Here is an 18,403-nt window from a genome sequence, read left to right on the forward strand (position 1 = left end):
TGCTCAGGTTAGAGCCATTTTTGCTTAAACCCTAGTTTGCAAGGGTTTTACACCTAGTCATAGAGAATGGATTAGATCTCTGCAACCAAACACAATCAAACTTGATAATCTACCTTGCAGGAAAGATTATTCAAGAAAATCTCATTCCCTGCAATGAGATTCTTTTGACAAGTCCATATTGGACTGTACAATGCAACAAAAACAAACAAAACTATCAAAACGATGTCAAAACAAGATTTCCTTACAACTCAAAAACTTGCTTTTGCATTCCAGATCTTCTAACCCATACAATGAAGTTTCTTTTAGCTTTAAACAATATGATTCAGCTTGTTGGAACCAACTTCCTCACCACCAACATAAAAAATGCAACTTTTTGCAAATGTTGCAAAATGTTGCTTAGGAACTTTACATCTTTTTCCTCTTAAGGATGCAACTTTGCATTTCAGTGTCCTACAAGGCTCCAAAGGCCCTCTATGCACTCTAGGAGACCTAATAACAATGCATTGAACCCTATTACATGATGACTCTATTCTAGAGTAGTGCAACTATGAAGAACACCAACATTACAACCTTCTAGGATATCAACATCCTGAACACAACAAAAGCTTGGACAACTCAACCATGGCTCCATTGAGTCCAAAATGGATGGTCCATTATTATAACTTGAAAAACAACACAAAAGACTATGAAAAAACCAAAATTTCTTGGAGTGATGTGTGCTTTACACCATACTCCCCTGGGATAAAGAACTCAATTCCCTTGAGTTAAGAGGTCTACAGTTTCCACACCATGTTGGAATATATCTAATTTTGACATCCACATAGCATCTAATTCAGGTAAGCCTACCCACATACTCCTTTCCTTGTCTTCTTTACTACCTTGGTGTCCAGGATACTTTCCAACTTGACCGGTTGACATGGTGGTAAATCTCTCACCCAATCTTCATTACCCTATGATGAAGTGTCCAACTAATTTGTTTGTGATTCTCCCTTGTATGGGTAGAGATCACATACATTAAAGATAGAAGAAATACCCAAGGTGGGAGGGAGTTCAACTTCAAATGCATTATGTCCATATTTGTGCACCACCTTGAGAGGCCCAATCTTCTTCATCAATAGCTTAGTAGGCTGCCCTTTTGGAAGTCTCTCCTTCCTTAAGTATGCTAGGACCAAATCTCCAATCTTAAATTGCACTTTCCTTCTTCTTTTATCAACATTCACCTTATACTGCTTGGACTTTTGTTGTAAGGTCTGCTTTACCTTATCATGCACTTCTTTGATACCTACTACAAAATTCTCACCTTGTGCACTCTTAGGTGCCATAGAACTGAGATTTGTAAGCTCTAATATGCCCCTTGGATGAAAACCATACACTATCTCAAAGGGACTTTTACCTATGCTTCATTTAACTGAGTCATTGCATGCATATACCAAATCCCAAGTTTGCCCATGTTTTTTGGTAAGGCATCTTAGCAGATTACCCAAGGATCTATTGACTACCTCTGTCTGACCATCTAATTGAGGATGATAGGCAGATGAAAAGGATAATTGTGTGCCCACCTTTCTCCAAAGTGTCCTCCAAAAGTGTCTTATGAACTTCACATCCCTATCATTGACTATGTTGATTGGAAGGCCATGAATTCTGACTATCTCTTTGAAGAACAGTCCTGCAATATAGGTGGCATCATTGGTGCTCTTGCAAGGTACAAAATATGCTATTTTTCTCAACCTATCAACCACTGCATAAACACTGTCAAATCCTCTTGGAGTTCTTGGTAAGCCTAACACAAAATCCAAGCTCAAACATTCCCAAGGCCTTTGAGGTATGACCAAAGGTTGGTATAGACCTGCATTACTTGATGAACCTTTTGCTCTTTGATAGTTTGCACATTGTTCTACAAACGTTCTCACTTCTGATTGCAACTTGGGCCAATGGTAAAACCTACTAACCTACTCCATAGTTTTATCTATACCAAAATGACCTCCTTGATGCTTCTCTTGGATAATGTTTTGTCTCATAGAATAGTGGGGAATGCAAAGAAGGTGTCCTTTGAACAAAAAACCCTCTTGTATCATATACTTTGAATAAGAGACATGTGAAGTGTTATAAAAATCAGAACAAATGGCATATATCTCTGCAAAATCTTTATCATCCTTGTAGAGGTCTTTTAACTCATTCAATTCCACACACTGCAATTGTATCTCCTGCATAGTCATGACTCTCCTACTTATTGCATCAGATACCTTGTTTGTAGTGCCCTTTTTGTGCTTGATAGTTAAGGTGTAGGATTATAGGTATTCAACCCACTTTAGGTGTCTTTGATTCAAATTCTCTTGTCCATTAAGGAAACTAAGGGCATGGTTGTCAGTCTAAACTACAAACTCTTTGGGCAGCAAGTAATGATGCCACTTCTTCAATGCTTGCACCATAGCATACAATTCCAAATTATATGTGGAGTATCTTTTCTTGGCTTCATTCAATTTTTCTGAGAAGAATTCTATAGGATGACCTTCTTGGCTCAAAACAACCCCTATTGCCCTTTGGCTAGCATCACACTCTATTATAAACAACTGACTAAAATCACATAATCTAAGGCTTGGCAACTGTGTTATCTTACCTTTCAACAATTCAAACCCCTTATTGGCTTCCCCTGTCCACTTAAATTGACATTTAATCCCTCCTTTAATGGTGTTGAGTATAGGATCACAAACATGGCTAAAGTTTCTCACAAACTTCCTATAAAAAGATGTCATTCCATGAAAACTCCTAATATCACTTATGCTCCTAGGTGTAGGCCAATTAAGTATTTATTCTACTTTATTTGGATCCATCTTTAAACAACCTTTTGAAATGACAAAACCAAGGTAAACTAACTCTGTTTTCAAGAACTCACATTTTTCAAGGTTGATTTTGAGTTGAGCGTCCTTCAACTCTTCAAGACCATCTCCACATCCTTAAGGTGTTCCATCTTGGACCTGCTAAAGATGAAAATGTCATCAAGATACACAATAACAAACTTGCTAATAAACTCAACTAAGACTTCATTCATGAGCCTTTGAAAGGTACTAGGTGCATTGGTTAGACCAAAAGGCATCACCAACCACTCATATAGGCCTGCATTGGTTCTAAATGTTGTCTTCCATTCATCATCAGATCTGATTCTTATCTGATGACAACTAGACTTCAAGTCCACCTAGATTGTCTAGTAGGTCTTCTATCCTTGGCATAGGAAACCAATATCTTATAGTGATCTTATTATTGCCCTTGAGTCAATGTGTTGCCACTATTTTAAATGTGTTGGAAATCTTGCCTTTTAGCTATTGGATTCTGTCAAAATTCAGAAATTTAACCTTTGTCTGTGAGTTTATGGTTCTAAGGGTTTAGGGTTTTTGGCATTTGAAAACCATTTGAAAAAATAAACCTTTGTGTTTCTTTTTCTCCAAATCTTCTATTTTCCCATTACTTTTTCCTTAAGTGGAAGGGTCACCGCATTGTCGAAAAGGGGGGCCACTTTATGTTTTAGGCTTAGGCAGGTTCCTTTATTTTTGAAATATTTTGCATTTTTTCCTAAGTCCTATGTCTTTTCCTATGTATGTGTCGGGTCCATAAAGATCAAGCAAGTTCCTATTGATCTGGCGGTTGTCGTTGATCTGCTATCCAAAGTTGCCCAAATGTTATCCTTTGTGACTCAGCGATAAACCACTAGCGGTGGGCCCATACAAAAGTTAAAGCAAGCTGTTAAGGCAGACGGTTAAGCAGTGGTGGCTATGTTCTGAAGGATAGTTTAAAGATTGAATGGTCAATTTCAAAATGATCGATGGTTGTCACTATACCGCAACACAAAGATGCACGTTTTATATCAATCATGGGTCAGTGACAAAGAAGAGGCAAGGTCCGGTGGTGGGTCTGACAATGATGAAATGGTAGTCAGGTGGCATGTCATTAAACTCATAATGTGACTTATCGAACAAACCTTGGCCATGATGGATCTCTAAAAAGATGCACCAAAAGCATCAGTTCCATCGACATAAAGTCCATCGAAGAAATTAGAACTAGTCTCACCAATAAAATAAAAAGTGTGGATGAAACTACAAAATTGATGAGACATGTGAACAGCTCGCCGAGGGATGAAGTTTGGCCAAAAGAATAATATCTAACAAACCAATGGAAAATTTAAGTGAAACGACAGATGAGGTGGCAAGTCAGATGGTGGCTAGCTAGATGCATGAACAAATCAGGAAGTGACACCCGACAGAAGGGAGTAGCTTAAATGAGTTAAAAGTCAAGAAGGTTAGAGATGATCCAACGGTGGTCACTATACCATGGTTGTGAAGTTCTTGATGAATACCCTTCACGGACCAGTGACCAGATGGTGGGACCCATTATAAAGTGGTTGGCTCAGGTAAGTTAAAGGGCGTGCTAGTTTTGTATGATCTCATGGTTGTTGTTGAACCGCTATGAGGAGAAGCTCAACCATTAGTCATTGTGGATCAGAGACTAAAGGAAAAGTGCTAAGAAGAAAGCCTTCCTAGTCTGTTGGTGCCAAAATTTAAATTTTCAAAAGGATTAATGGCAGAAGTATGCAGCTTCCATCTAACATTGTTTTGAAGTGTAAATTTGCAAAGAGATATTCAAGGAGATTTGCAGAGAAAATAGGTGCATGGTTTTGTGATTTCTCCGGAAACAAGAATGGGAAAATAAATATGTGATGAATGGGACAGGGAAAAGGAATAATCAACTGACGCTCCAATATATAGTAACCCTCGAGAAACCTGAAGCGGTTAGGTCTTGCAACCATTTTTTGGAAATCAGAATTCTGAAGAATCAAAGGCACCTAGCACTTGATCAGCAAATACTGAGAAGTCATTTGGCCCTTCTCTAGCTGGTTATCAAATTTGTTATGCTCATGTTTCGATTGAAAACAATGTAACCCTTTGGGAAATTATGGTTAGGATTAGAATATTTATTTTCTAGGGAAGTCTGAAGCTTGTCGCATCCATATCTCTATAAATGGATACCAGAACTACTTAGAAAGGGACACAAATTTTGTACCAAAACTCTGGCAAAATTAATACAGACCGTTTTCTTAAGCCATTTTGATTTAGATATGTTAAACTTGTAATCTTTTGATGGAAAAATAAATATACAGTCCAGAGGTTTTAAATTCATACTTGTATTGTCTCTATGACATTGTACTGGTGTTCATTTCATTTAAGTAATCAAGGATTGTTTATCTGAATGACTTGTTAGGCATTTAGTGAAGTTTTTTTAAGTCTTTTCCTCAAGGAGGAAATATAAATGTACTTTTAACAAAGTCATTGATATCAGTATTTTGGTGTGGATCCGATGATGAAGTTTGGTACAGATTAGGCATATACAAAGCTGATAGATCATTAACTTGTGGCTTCTGTACGAGTTTCTTTTGTCAGGTTGTAGTCTGTTGTAGATGACTCTATTGCTTGGATAAGGCACTGGTTTACCTATTGGTTTTTTGATGCATTTTGTGGTCCTTTTCAAAAAGTCAAATCAACTTTCCATTTTATGTTTAGTTGTACCAGTTAGTAAGGAAAGTTTATAGGAATTTACACTAGTTTTCTATAAACCTTTTACTTTTTTTGTAAGAAAATAGTCTTAAACGGGTTCGCCTACCCAAGATTTTTTTAAAGTCTTAAAGTGTAGGAGGTTTCCTCAATTGAAACCTCATCTTGTTGTTTTTATTTCAAACTTTTTTGTTTCTCTCTTCCATTGCATCACAGAGGTAGTATCTTTCAGTTTTAAAAGAGAGGGAAATAGAGGTTTTCAAAATGGAGAACAACAAAAATGGCGACTCTACTGGGGAGAGTCAAATAAGATAAGTCTTATGATGCATATCTATGTCTTTATTGTGTAAAAGTGTTGAGATCAAGTTCCCTTGGTTTCAGTCTGAAAATTATTGAGCTTATTTTTCTAAAAAAAAAATCTTGATCTATCTCTTCGCATCTTAGAATACTATTATGTTCTTTTCTAAAGATCAAACGTTTTATTTTCAAGAGTCTTGTAAGTGATTCACTGTGTTAAACTATATATTTTATTCCTAAGATATTGGGTGGCGACTCTAAAGTAAGGAGAAAACCAGTGTTCCTTTAAAAAAAAAATCACAGTCACTTCAAAAGGTTAGCAAGATGAATAGTGGAAGGAATACTAGGTCTTATATGAAGAAAAATCCTCAAGAGAAGTTGCATGAAGGGTTACTTGAACAAGTCAGGAAGGGCTGGAAGGGAACTGTTATTCCTGATTAGTCAAATCAGTCATGGAAATAGAAGAGTAATCAAATGGGTAAGTCTTCTGAGTGTCCCGTATTTGCAAGGTCCAATGCCTCTTCTCATGAGTTTGACCATGATATCATGGGTTTTCATGTTGGCCTGTTTGGTACTAATGATGATAATAAAACCTTTCACCAAATAGTGTCTAATACCAACACTTCAGGGAGAGATAGGCATAGTACAAGTAATAGGGCCAGTTCCATTCCCAAAACTACAGAAGGAAATATCAATTTGATTGATATGGACCAGCTAAATGTGTCGGACTCAGTGGAAACTTTGCCAGACCAAGATGAAGTGTCGCAAGAGATTGAGTTTCTAAATAAAAGAGTACATCAATTGATTGCCATAAGGAAAAAGAAGGAAAAGGAAAAGGAGAATGAAACCAAAGCCAAACTTATTGAAAGAGAAACGCTATTAAGACAGATTGCAGATCTTGAGTTGTTTTCTCAAGAAGAACCTAGGAGTGAAGAGCATGGTCCTATTATTAGAGAAATCTTGGATTCTAAAATTGATTCTGCACCTAAAGTTGCAGCGCAACCTAGTAGGGAGGTTCACAGTGATCCCCAACTTAACAGACCCGTTATTGAAAAAGGGAAGCATAAAATAGTGGAAAATAGATTTGTGGATTTACTATCAGGAAGTGCAAAAGGACCTCTGGGAATGACTTTGCATGAGATTGAGGTAGAAAGGATAAGGAAAGAAAATGAAAAAATGCAAATGGAGTTAGAAAAGGCTGAAATAGAAGCACTTAATGCTGAGTTCAGAAGAAAGATACATTGCTTAAAAGCCCCTCCTATAACTTTCCCACCTGTAGATCAGAGTAATTTTACATCTCAACATACTTCTGACTCTCTATTGAATACTCAACCAATGATGCAAAAAAATGCTATCCCACCCATTAACCAATCTGAAAAATGCTACCCCAAATAATTTTGTTGTTCCCTCAAGTACAATTCCAGCAAACCAAACTAGTCACAGACCATCCCATAATCAAAGTCATCAAACTCCTAGAGCTACTGGTTCAGGCCCAAGGGTGAATGCTAGAAATAACTTTATTGGAAATCAATTTCAAAGGAGACCGATAAATGTTGAGTTGTATAGGCAGTTGTATTTTGATGGAATTCCAGGATATCCAAACCATGTCCCTATTCAAATGAGGGATAGACTCCAAAAGTTTGTTGGGAACAATGCTATCAGTACTGAAGAGCATCTAAAATCTTTTGGTGACATGATTAATGACTATGAAATTTCACATGAGGATGTCATCATGAAGTTGTTTGTGCAATCTTTGATTGAGGATGCTAGTGATTGGTACAAAGGGTTTGCTATAGATAGCATTAGTTCTTGGGAGGAATTCAAGAATTGTTGTAAAGAGAAATATGGAGATAAGAAAAATGTGAGCTTCATGCTCAATGAATTTAACAATATCAAGAAGTCTGATAATGAGGCTGTTAAAGATTTTAATGCATAGTTTCAAAAGGCTATGCATAGGCTCCTTCAATGTATGAGGTTAGATGAGAATGTATGTCTAACCACTTATTACAATGCCTTTGATCCTAAGATGGCTTACATTCTCAGAGATAAAAACCCACATAGTTTAAAAGATGCTTTCAAAATTACAATTAATGTAGAGATTAATAGAAAGGCATCAGATAAACTAGGAAGAAGGACTGATGGAAGATTGTGGCAAGAACAAAAACCACAACAAAATAAATCCTCTAAAGAAGAGGATAAAATAGAAAAATTAATGATTCTTGTTAAGGATCTTACTGCTAAAGTAAGTAAACCTGAGAAGCCTCACTACAACTGGCAAGACAGACCTACTAGATTGCATGATATGCCATATAACACTGCATGGAAAGATGGCAAACCGGTGCAAGATAGATAAAAAGGAACACAAAATCAGGACACCCCTGATCCTTTAAAGGGAGGAAATGTACATAATGTGGAAAATACCCCTTGGTGTATGGCATGTGATGGGCCACATTCCCCCTATCAGTGTGTTGCGGTTCAAGCTCTAGATGAATCCATGAGAAATGAGGGTGAACCTGCAGTTAATATGTTTGAGTATATTATGGATAGTGAATGTGAGTCTTCAAAAGATGAAGCAAGTGAATATGATGTCTCGAGAAACAATGCAAATTGCCAAAGGCAATTGACAATTGATTGGCATCCCACTTTGAATGTAGTCACAATAGAAGATCAAGAGATTCATCTCAAAAGGCCTAGTGAGGAGGAAGTCAAGAATCTCACTAAGGCTGCAATAGCCAAAGCTAACCATAAATATAATTTGAGAAGCAACAAAGATGATGAAGATCAGGGTAAGCCTGGTTCTATGTTTTTTAAAGAAATTTCTTCTAAGAGGACCACTGAAAACAAAACCCCTGTTAAAGATAGTCAGGCTAAAAGTGATCAGTCAAGTAATTCAAGGAACCCTGATATTGTTGATACCACTGGTAATAAGGCAGAGACTACCAGTGATAAGAGAACAAGTCACCAGAAGACAGAGAAGGTTAAAGCTTATGTTGAGTCTAATGTTAATTCTTCTTTTGATATGACCCAAGCTTTAACATAGATGAAAGTTTTAGTACCTTTGATAGAGTTGTTGAAAATGAAAGAACATAGAGAGGCTGCTTTTTCTTTGATTTCAAGTATATCATATGTAGATGCTTCTTCTAAAAGGGGAAATGCAAAAGATGAGAAGGATCAAGAACAAAAGATCCCAAAATTTTATGTGGGCAACACTATTAATAATGAACCATCTCAGATTGATCCCTTTTATGTCACACTGTTAGTAAATAATAGATTGATAAAAAATTGCATGATAGATTCTAGTGCAGCTGCTAATGTAATGCCTTATGGGGTTATGAGAGAACTAGGTTTCTCAGTACACACTTCATATGGGAGGTGTTACGCTATGGATAATAGAGAAGTTCTCGTTGTGGGTACTATGAAAGATGTAGAAGTAAAAATAGCAGCATTCCCTGAAGCTACTTATAAAATGGATGTAATAGTCACAGACACCAAGCCCCATTATTCCATGCTTCTCTCTAGACAGTGGGCTACTACTGTTGAAGGACATCTTCAACTAGATTTATCATATGCAACTATCCCAGTGAATGGGAATTCAATAAAATTGTACAGAGAACCACGTGCCCCAGTGGTTATTGAAAAAATAGACCCAAACATGCTTAATTGCATGATAGATGTAGATCTTGATAATTTCAAAATTGAATCCATTCAGCCTCAGTTGAAGAATACTGATCCTATTGTTGATGATTTGGAATCCCAACAAGAAGGCATATGGAAGATGTACTTTGATGGAGCTTTCTCTAAAGAAGGGTCTGGAGCAGGAGTGCTCTTTATTTCCCCATCAGGTATTAACTTCAAGTATTCTTTTATGTTGGCATTCCAATTTACAAATAACACAACTGAGTATGAGGCTCTGTTATTAGGCTTAGAAATTGCTAAAAGACATGGGATCAAGTTGTTAAGGGTTTATGGAGACTCTGAACTTGTAGTGTCTCAAATAAGGTCAAGATATGCATCTAAAAATAACAAGTTAAAAAAGTGAAAGCATGCTATTTGGGATGTCATTGAACACTTTGATGCATTTTCCATTAATTGGATTGAAAGGTCTAAGAACATTATGGCAGATTTTTTAGCTAATGTTGCATTAAAAAATGATGATGTAACATTGACTAGAGTTTCAATAATTGAGAAGAAAGCCAGGCCAGCCATCCTGGATAATGTGTAGAATTGGCAAGTTTTTGAGGATGATGAAGACATCCTTAGATTTGTACAATGCATTAATGACTATGAAGGTCAAAAGATTGATTGTAATGCATTGGTGGAGGTAATAGATGGACAAGAAACATTTTTTGGAAGTGACATAGTGCAGTTAGAGACAAATGAAATACCCAGGGGACTAGTTGAACTAGAGGGTATGTTTAGTTACAGTGATGGTCACTTACATCAAGCGCCATCTACAAAGTTGGGGGAGTTGGAAGAGGTAAACTTGGGGACTGAATCTTCCCCTAAGTTGGTGTATATCGGGAAAAAATTGTCTCCCCATATTAAGACTAACCTCCTTAATTTGCTAAGAAAGTACAAACATGTTTTTTCTTGGTCCTATGAGGATTTGAAGGCATATAGACAAGACTTATTTCAACATGAAATACCTCTGCATCCTGATGCTAAGCCTTTTAGACAAAAGCAAAGACCCATTAAGCCCCTCCTAGAACCCAAAATGCAGCAAGAGTTGATTAAGATGAGAGAAGGGGTGATTATAAAGCCTATAAGGCATTCTTCATGGGTATCAAATTTAGTGCTTGTCAAAAAAAAGAATGGGAACATAAGGCTATGTGTGGATTTTAGGAACTTGAATGTTGTCTCCCTTAAAGATAATTATTCATCCCCAAACATGGAAGCTATGTTACAAAAGGTAACTGGTTGTGATGTACTGTCAATGATGGATAGATTTTTTGTTTACAATCAGCTATTAGTGAAAGAGTATGAACTATTTAAGACTATTTTTACTACCCCTTGGGGAACCTATGTGTATGTAAGAATGCCATTTGGTTTGAAGAATGTTGGTGCAACTTTTCAGAGGGCTATGGATGTAGCCTTCAAGGAAGTTATTAATATCAAAATGGTTGTTTACCAGGATGATCTGACATGTTTCTCAAAGAAGACAAATGACCACTATGGTCATTTGGAAAAAATATTTTGCAAGGCCTTGGAGTTTGGTGTATCCTTAAATCAAAAAAAATGCCACTTTGTTGTAACTGAAGGAAAGTTACTAGGGCACATTGTATCCAAGGAAGGAGTCAGAATTGACCCTGAAATAATTGAGGCTATCAATAGGGTGCTTCAACCAAAAAATATTAAAGGAATTCAGTCTTTTTTGGGTAAAGTAAACTTTGTCAGAAGATTTATTGCAAATTTTGTTGAAATTCTCAAGCCCATTGTGAAGCTTTTAAAGAAGGATGCCAAGTTTTTTTGGAATGAAGAGGTGGCACTAGCATTTGATAAGATTAAACATGCTATTTAGGAAGCCCTAGTGCTTAAGTCCCCTGACTATCGTAAGCCTTTTTCACTATTTTCTTTTGCTTCATATCATACTATAGCAGGGGTACTATTATAGAAAGATCGTGAAGGTTATGAACATCTGATTGCCTTCTATAGAAAATCATTGCAAGCTACTAAATTAAAATTAAATTATGGAAAAATAGGCATATGCTTTAGTCAAGGTTGTTAAAGTATTTAGGCCTTATCTGGTAAATGCCCAAATTGTAGCCTATGTACCATATGCAGCTATGAAAGACATCATGTCCCAGTCTGAAGTAATTGGAAAAAGATGCAAATGGATAAGCAAAATACAATAATTTGATCTTGAGATCAAAATCACAAAGTTGGTAAGAGGTCTAGGCTTAGCCAAGTTAATGACCGAGACAAACTTTGAGGATATTGACATAAATAATGTTGAGACTGAAGAGGTTATGGTTACTAATATTGAGAGGCAACCATGGTATTCAGATATGGTATACTTCTTGAAGAATGCCTCATGTCCAGAAGGTATGACACACAATCAAAAGAGAACATTAAAGATAAAATCACAGAAATGTGTTCTTATTCAGGGAGACCTGTATTGGAGGAACATTAATGGGATGCTACTGGTTGGTTTGGATGAATTCCAAGCTAAGAAGGTTCTGAAAGAGGTGCACAATGGGGTGTGTGGAGGCCACTATTCAGCTAAGACTACTGCCATTAAGATAATCAAAGCAGGTTATTATTAGCCAACTTTGTTCAAGGATGCTCATAAGTATGTTAAAAAATGTGATCCTTACCAAAGGTTCTCTTCTAGACTAAAGTATGATGGTGCTTTGCCTTTGAATTTTGTTACAGTTGAAGCCCCTTTTGTTCAATGGGGCATTGATTTTATTGGAGAGATAATAGAAAAATCAAGCAGGGATCATAGATGGATCCTGGTGGCTACAGATTATTTCACAAAGTGGATTGAAGCCACACCTACCAAACAGGCCACTACTAGAGTGGTCATTAATTTTTTGATGGATAATATAATGACAAGGTTTGGTGTGCTAGCTAAAATCGTCATGGACAATGCCATGTGCTTTAGGTCTGAGGAGTTTGCAGAGTTCTATGCTAATTATGGGATTATTATGTCACACTCTTCACCATACCACCCACAGGGAAATGGCCAGGTAGAATCAAGTAATAAAAGTCTCCTCAACATTATCAAGAAGATCCTAGAGGAAAATAAAAGGTCCTGGGATCAAAAGCTCAGGTTATCTTTATGGGCTAACAGGGTGACTATAAAAAAGGCCATTGGTACATCCCATTTTGAGCTGGTTTATGAAGTGAAAGCCAGACTACCTGTGAATAATTTGCTTCCAGTTTAAAAAAATTTGCAGATTGAAGAATTAGAAATGTCTGAGCCCATGGAAGAAAGAATGATTCAGTTAGTAGAGCTGGAGGAAATGAGGACTGTAGCACATAAAAGGAATATGAAACTTCAATTACAGTCAAAGTACCCTTTTGATAAAAGGACTAGTACAAGAAAAATCTAGATTGGTGAAATGGTACTATAGTGGAATGCAAGAGATCAAGACAAAGGCAAGCACAAGAAATTTGAATCACTATGGATAGGCCCTCTGATCATTTTTTATGTCAATGGAACAAATTCTTATTTCCTTCAAAGATTGAGTGGTGAGTTACAGGAACTACCAACACATGAAAAGTTTCCGAAATAATATTTCTCATTAGTTTTCCATGCACAGTAGTTTAGGTTTGCTTTTGTTTGTTCTGCTTTATTTTAGTTTTCTTTTGTTAGGGTTTTGTTGGTCTACATTCCAAACTTTTTGCTAAATTATTGTGTTGTTCTTGCATCCAACCATCCCTAGTCAAAGCCGTTGTTATCACTGTTTTAAATGTGTTGGAAATCTTGCCTTTTAGCTATTGGACTCTGTCAAAATTTAGAAATTTGACCTTTGTCTGTGAGTTTATGGTTCTAAGGGTTTAGGGTTTTTGCCATTTCAAAACCATTTGAAAAAATAAACCTTTGTGTCTCTTTTTCTCCAAATCTTCTATTTACCCATTACTTTTTCCACTTAAGTGGAAGGGTCACCACATCGTCGAAAAGGGGGGCCACTTTATGTTTTAGGCTTAGGCAGGTTCCTTTATTTTTGAAATATTTTGCATTTTTTCTTAAGTCCTATGTCTTTTCCTATGTATGTGTTAGGTCCTTAAAGATCGAAAAGGTTCATGTTGATCTAGCGTTTGTCGCTGATCCGATATGAAAAGTTGCCTGAATGTTATCCTTTGCAACTTAGTGATAAACCACTAGCGGTGGGCCCAAACAAAAGTTAAAGTGAGCAGTTAAGGCAAATGGTTAAGCAGTGGCAGCTAAGTTATGAAGGATAGTTTAAATATCGAACAGTCAGTTTCAAAATGATCGACGGTTGTCACTATACCGCAACAAAAAGATGCATGTTTTATATCAATCGTTGGTCAGTGACAAAGAAGAGCCAAGGTTCAGTGGTGGGTCCGACGGTGATGAGATAGTAGTCAGGTGGCATGTCATCAAATTCATAAAGTGACTTATCGAGCAAACATTGGCCACGATGGATCTGTAAAAGTATTCGCCGAAAGCATCAGTTCCAACGACATAAAGTACATCAAAGAAATCAGAATTGGTCCTGCCGATAACATAAAAAGTATCGATGAAACTACAGAATCGATGAGACATGTGAACAACCATATGACTCTTTTACAAATTATGGGCAAACCGTTCACCAGTTTCACATCCAGTGCGCCAAATTAGAGTTGGAAATCAGCACCCGGTCATGAGATTTGCAGGAGCTACAACTGGTTCTACTCCCACATCTGCAAATACTTCAGAAGTGTTATCTTAATCTGGATGCCTTAACAGCGACATAGGAGATGAGCACATTAGACGCCATGGAAGGATAGGTCTCCCAGATGCAGACAGAGAAAGAAGTGGTAACCTCCCTACTTGAGTCCTGGTCTTTATCTATGAAACAATTCTTGCAGGACTTTAAATCTATTTTTGACAAGTTTTATTCTTTACTGTCATAAACACTTATTATTTTAATGAAACAGGTGTTAGTCTGTAATATTATTTTTGTCATTGTTGGCAAAGGGGGAAAAGTATAAATTTTGAATGTTGTGATGTATACTTTCATGTTATTTCTCTTAAGAAATAGTATACATTGTATTTTCTGCAAAAGGGATAGTGTATATGCCTAGGGGGGGTAATTTTGATTCTGGCATATTTTTGTTGTAAAACACTTAGATGTCAAAATTTCCTAAGTGTTGCCATCAATACCAAAGGGGAAGATTGTTGGCATTTTTGATTATTATGTTGTGATTGTCATTGATGGACACACACTTGCATTGAGATCATTTTTGTATGTATAAGTTAAAGCTCAACTGGTACATGTTCCAACCGGTATGATGCATTATAGTCCTTAGAGTATTGGTGTTTTGCAGAAAGTGATTATCGATCTGAAGCGGTATGTTGACCCCAAGAGGTTCAAGGATCTCAAGTGGTACGAAGGACCAAAGCAGCAGAACACATATTTTCCAGTCTTCATTTTGTCAAACCGGTAACCATCATTTTGCTTGAACTGGTATGTTGTATGAACCGGCAACCGACATTTTTTGATGAGTTACCATCCACCAATTGTTTGACGGTGCTGACACTTTAATGGTGCTTTTTGTGTCATGTTACCAAATATGTCTAGATGCATTGAACCTAGGAAATTGTAATGTAATCCTATTGGACCGACATGAAATCAAATTCCTTTATAAGGACATCATGTCTAGGGTTTTAGGTTGTTGATGTTGTTGTTGTTGCAATAGTTGATATTGCGGCTATGGTTTAAGGTGGTTGAGGAGTTAGAGAGAGTATGAATGTGGAGAAGACTGAAGTAATGCTGGAATGCATTAGGAACGAGCTATCAAGGATCTAACCAAGCAATCTGTGCTATTAGCTAGATCAATCACTTATTGATTACTCACATCTTCGACAAGTCTATAGCCCTTAACTGGGTAGGCCCAAAAGCCTTTTGTAAATCCTCTAACAAGGTGGTTCACATCTATGGATCTAAAATCCTCTAGCAAGGTAGTCCTTAATCAGACTTATCTCCTAACAGAGATTGAGATTCCTAACAGGATCTGTTCTAGTAAAGAATATTGTAAGACCTTAACCGGTCTAGTTCCTATTCTGCAGATAGTTACTTGTGAGTTCCATCTCACCATGGTTTTTCCCATTTGGGTTTCCACATCAAAATCTCTTGTGTTATGGTGTTTGTGCTTCTGTGGGTGAATGCATTATTTTCTATTTGGTTTGCATGTGTGTTAACCGGTTTGTCTGCTAAACTACTTACCGGTTTACTGTTATTCTTGCAAAGTGTTTAAGTGCAAAGATTTTTGGCATACTAATTCACCCCCCCCCCCTCTTAGTATTCATCAATTGGTATCAGAGCCTACCTTTCTATAAGTTTAACCACTTGGAAAGAGATATGGGGGAATACACACTGAGAAAACTTACTCATCAGCTCACTTAGTCTGTGCAAGGCTATGATGATCTTATGGTCAAATACAAGGCATCTCAAGCAAAAAGGAGAGAACATGCAGAAAAGATGATGGAGCTATCTGAAAATAGTTCCTCTGATGAAGCGAACATGGAAGCCTTGATTCAAGAAGTTGAAAAGTTGAATGAATCCAATTCCAACCTAAGAAAAGAATTGGAAGGACTAACTAGTTGAATGTGTCAAGAGCTTGAGAACCGGAGGAAAGCTGAAGATCTAGTCAAAGACAAAGATCATGAAAACTCCAAGCTGAAGCAAGAGATCAGTGCCCTAACTGCTCAACTCCATGTGAGCAAAGTGGAAAAGGAAGACATGCAAGGAGAACTGAACATTGCCATCTCTGAGAATGAAAACCTGATGGAAACAAATGCTGCTATTTCCAAAGAACTCTCTGAGTCAAAATAAATACTTGCTAAGTTCAACAAGAGTACTGTCAAGCTAGAGCAAAAGCTTGAATATGCCAAACCTGTCAAGAATACTGATGGACTTGGTTATTCCGGTCATGAGGAAGGTGAGACCTCTGGTACAAGTGTTGGAGCATCAAAGAAACAACCGACATCAAAGGATAAAGGTAAGCAAAAGTTTAAACCTATTTGCATTAACTGTCTTAAAGAAGGACAACCCGTCATGTGTGTAGGAGTAAGGCCTACAATAATTTTCCTTATTTCCTAAATGATAAGCCTAGATCCTATAGATTCAATGGTAACTTTTATGCATGTAACAAGTTTGGGCATAGAGCATCTGAATGCAGGTCAGTTATGAACAACACTAGTAGATATCCTCAGAGGACCCAAGGAGTTGGTCCTGAACCTTTTGTGAACCAGAATCACAACCGGTTTAATGCTTTTAATCATCAGTCAAGAAGCGATGGCTATCAAGCGGCAACCGGATGGATAGAAAATTGTATGGTCTATCATGGTCATGGTCACACTACTACAACATGTAGGAGGAAGAACGACAACATGAATAATGGACCTTGGAGAGCACCTGGATTGGTCTGCTATCACTGCAACAAACTGGGTCACATTGCCAGATTCTATAGATCAAGAAAGAACATATCTGATGATATACCAGTCACTCTGGAAGGAAACATTGATGTTGACACTATTCAAGCAGATATGAACCAAGACCTGGAAGAAGAAACCAGTGGTGTTACAAGAGGAACCGGTTTCTACACCTAGTGTGGAAATCACGGAACCAACAAACTAAGCTTCAAAAAAGCTTAGGGGGAGTAAACGGCAAAATGTTTCAAACCCTTGGTTTACACCTATAAAAGACCTTAACCTATATGCGTTACCTATCATTTGGTGGAAGACTAGAAATGGTGAAAGGAAAATTAGGGTTTATCTCCTAATGGTGGAGCATTAAATGCAGTAGGTGAGGAATATGTTTAAAAGGAATTTTCAAATCATTTCTCACTATCATTTTTGAAACGAAGAAGGTTTTCAAGTGTAGAGCGACGATAAAGTGATTTGTGCTGCGATTCAGAGAAAGTTGGAAACCTTGAAGGAGATTCAAATTCAAATTGCAAACGGTCAAGTCAAGAACGCAAAGCAGTGTTTTTGCAATCGACGAAGTGTGAGGTGGAGAAGAATCTGAAAGCCCTAAATTCATGATTTTCGAAAGGTATTTTTTGAGTTTCCAGTTTCTATCATGGCTTCTACATCCCATACTAGCTCTAACACATCTGTAGATTTAGCAAGCTTTATTCAACGCAAGTCTAGATATAATGCCCTATCACAAGTTCCAGCCGGTGTGATAGTAGAAGAGGGAATCTCAGATTACATAGATTGTAAAATTGAAGACCTAGGGTCTCTAGCAATTCACTCACAGCTAGGTTTATTTTGTGGAAAAGATAAGAAGATCAAACCAAAGTATAGTATTTTGGAGAAGAAGAAGCTCCACAATGTTGTTTATTTCCTAGAGGATTTCATAGATGATCACATTAGGATCATTCTGAGCAGAGTTCATGGTGACAAGATGTACCTAGAAAGAACGCATGATATTACTCCACAAGCAATACATGTCATCACCAGTTTCTGCAATACAGAGGAAGTGCCAACCCTAAGGATGGTAAGCAAAATTGAAATGTCCAAGCTCACCAGTTCAGTGAGCAACTCACAAGGTATGACTATTAACTCCATCAAGGATGACCTCATGAAATATGCATGTATGGTGATAGGCTACCAGACGTTCTCTGCCAACAGACTTAACTCTGTATCTACTGCAACTGTAAATGTCACTTACCGGATGATCAAGGAGGATGCATCATTCGACCTCTGCACTGGTATGCAAAGGCAACTCCTGTTGAATCTTAAATCGATCAAACAGGATAATGCATTGAGGTTCAAGTTTGGATAACTACTGGTTGGGTTGTTCTTTTACTTCCAAGGCTACTTTCCAGGAGTAGGTGATGTCCAATGGTCTGGTGATCAACCGGTAACCAAGCAAATCAAGGAAAGCGTT

The sequence above is a fragment of the Cryptomeria japonica genome, chromosome 10 (assembly GCF_030272615.1).
Source record: "Cryptomeria japonica chromosome 10, Sugi_1.0, whole genome shotgun sequence".
Classification (NCBI taxonomy): domain Eukaryota; kingdom Viridiplantae; phylum Streptophyta; class Pinopsida; order Cupressales; family Cupressaceae; genus Cryptomeria; species Cryptomeria japonica.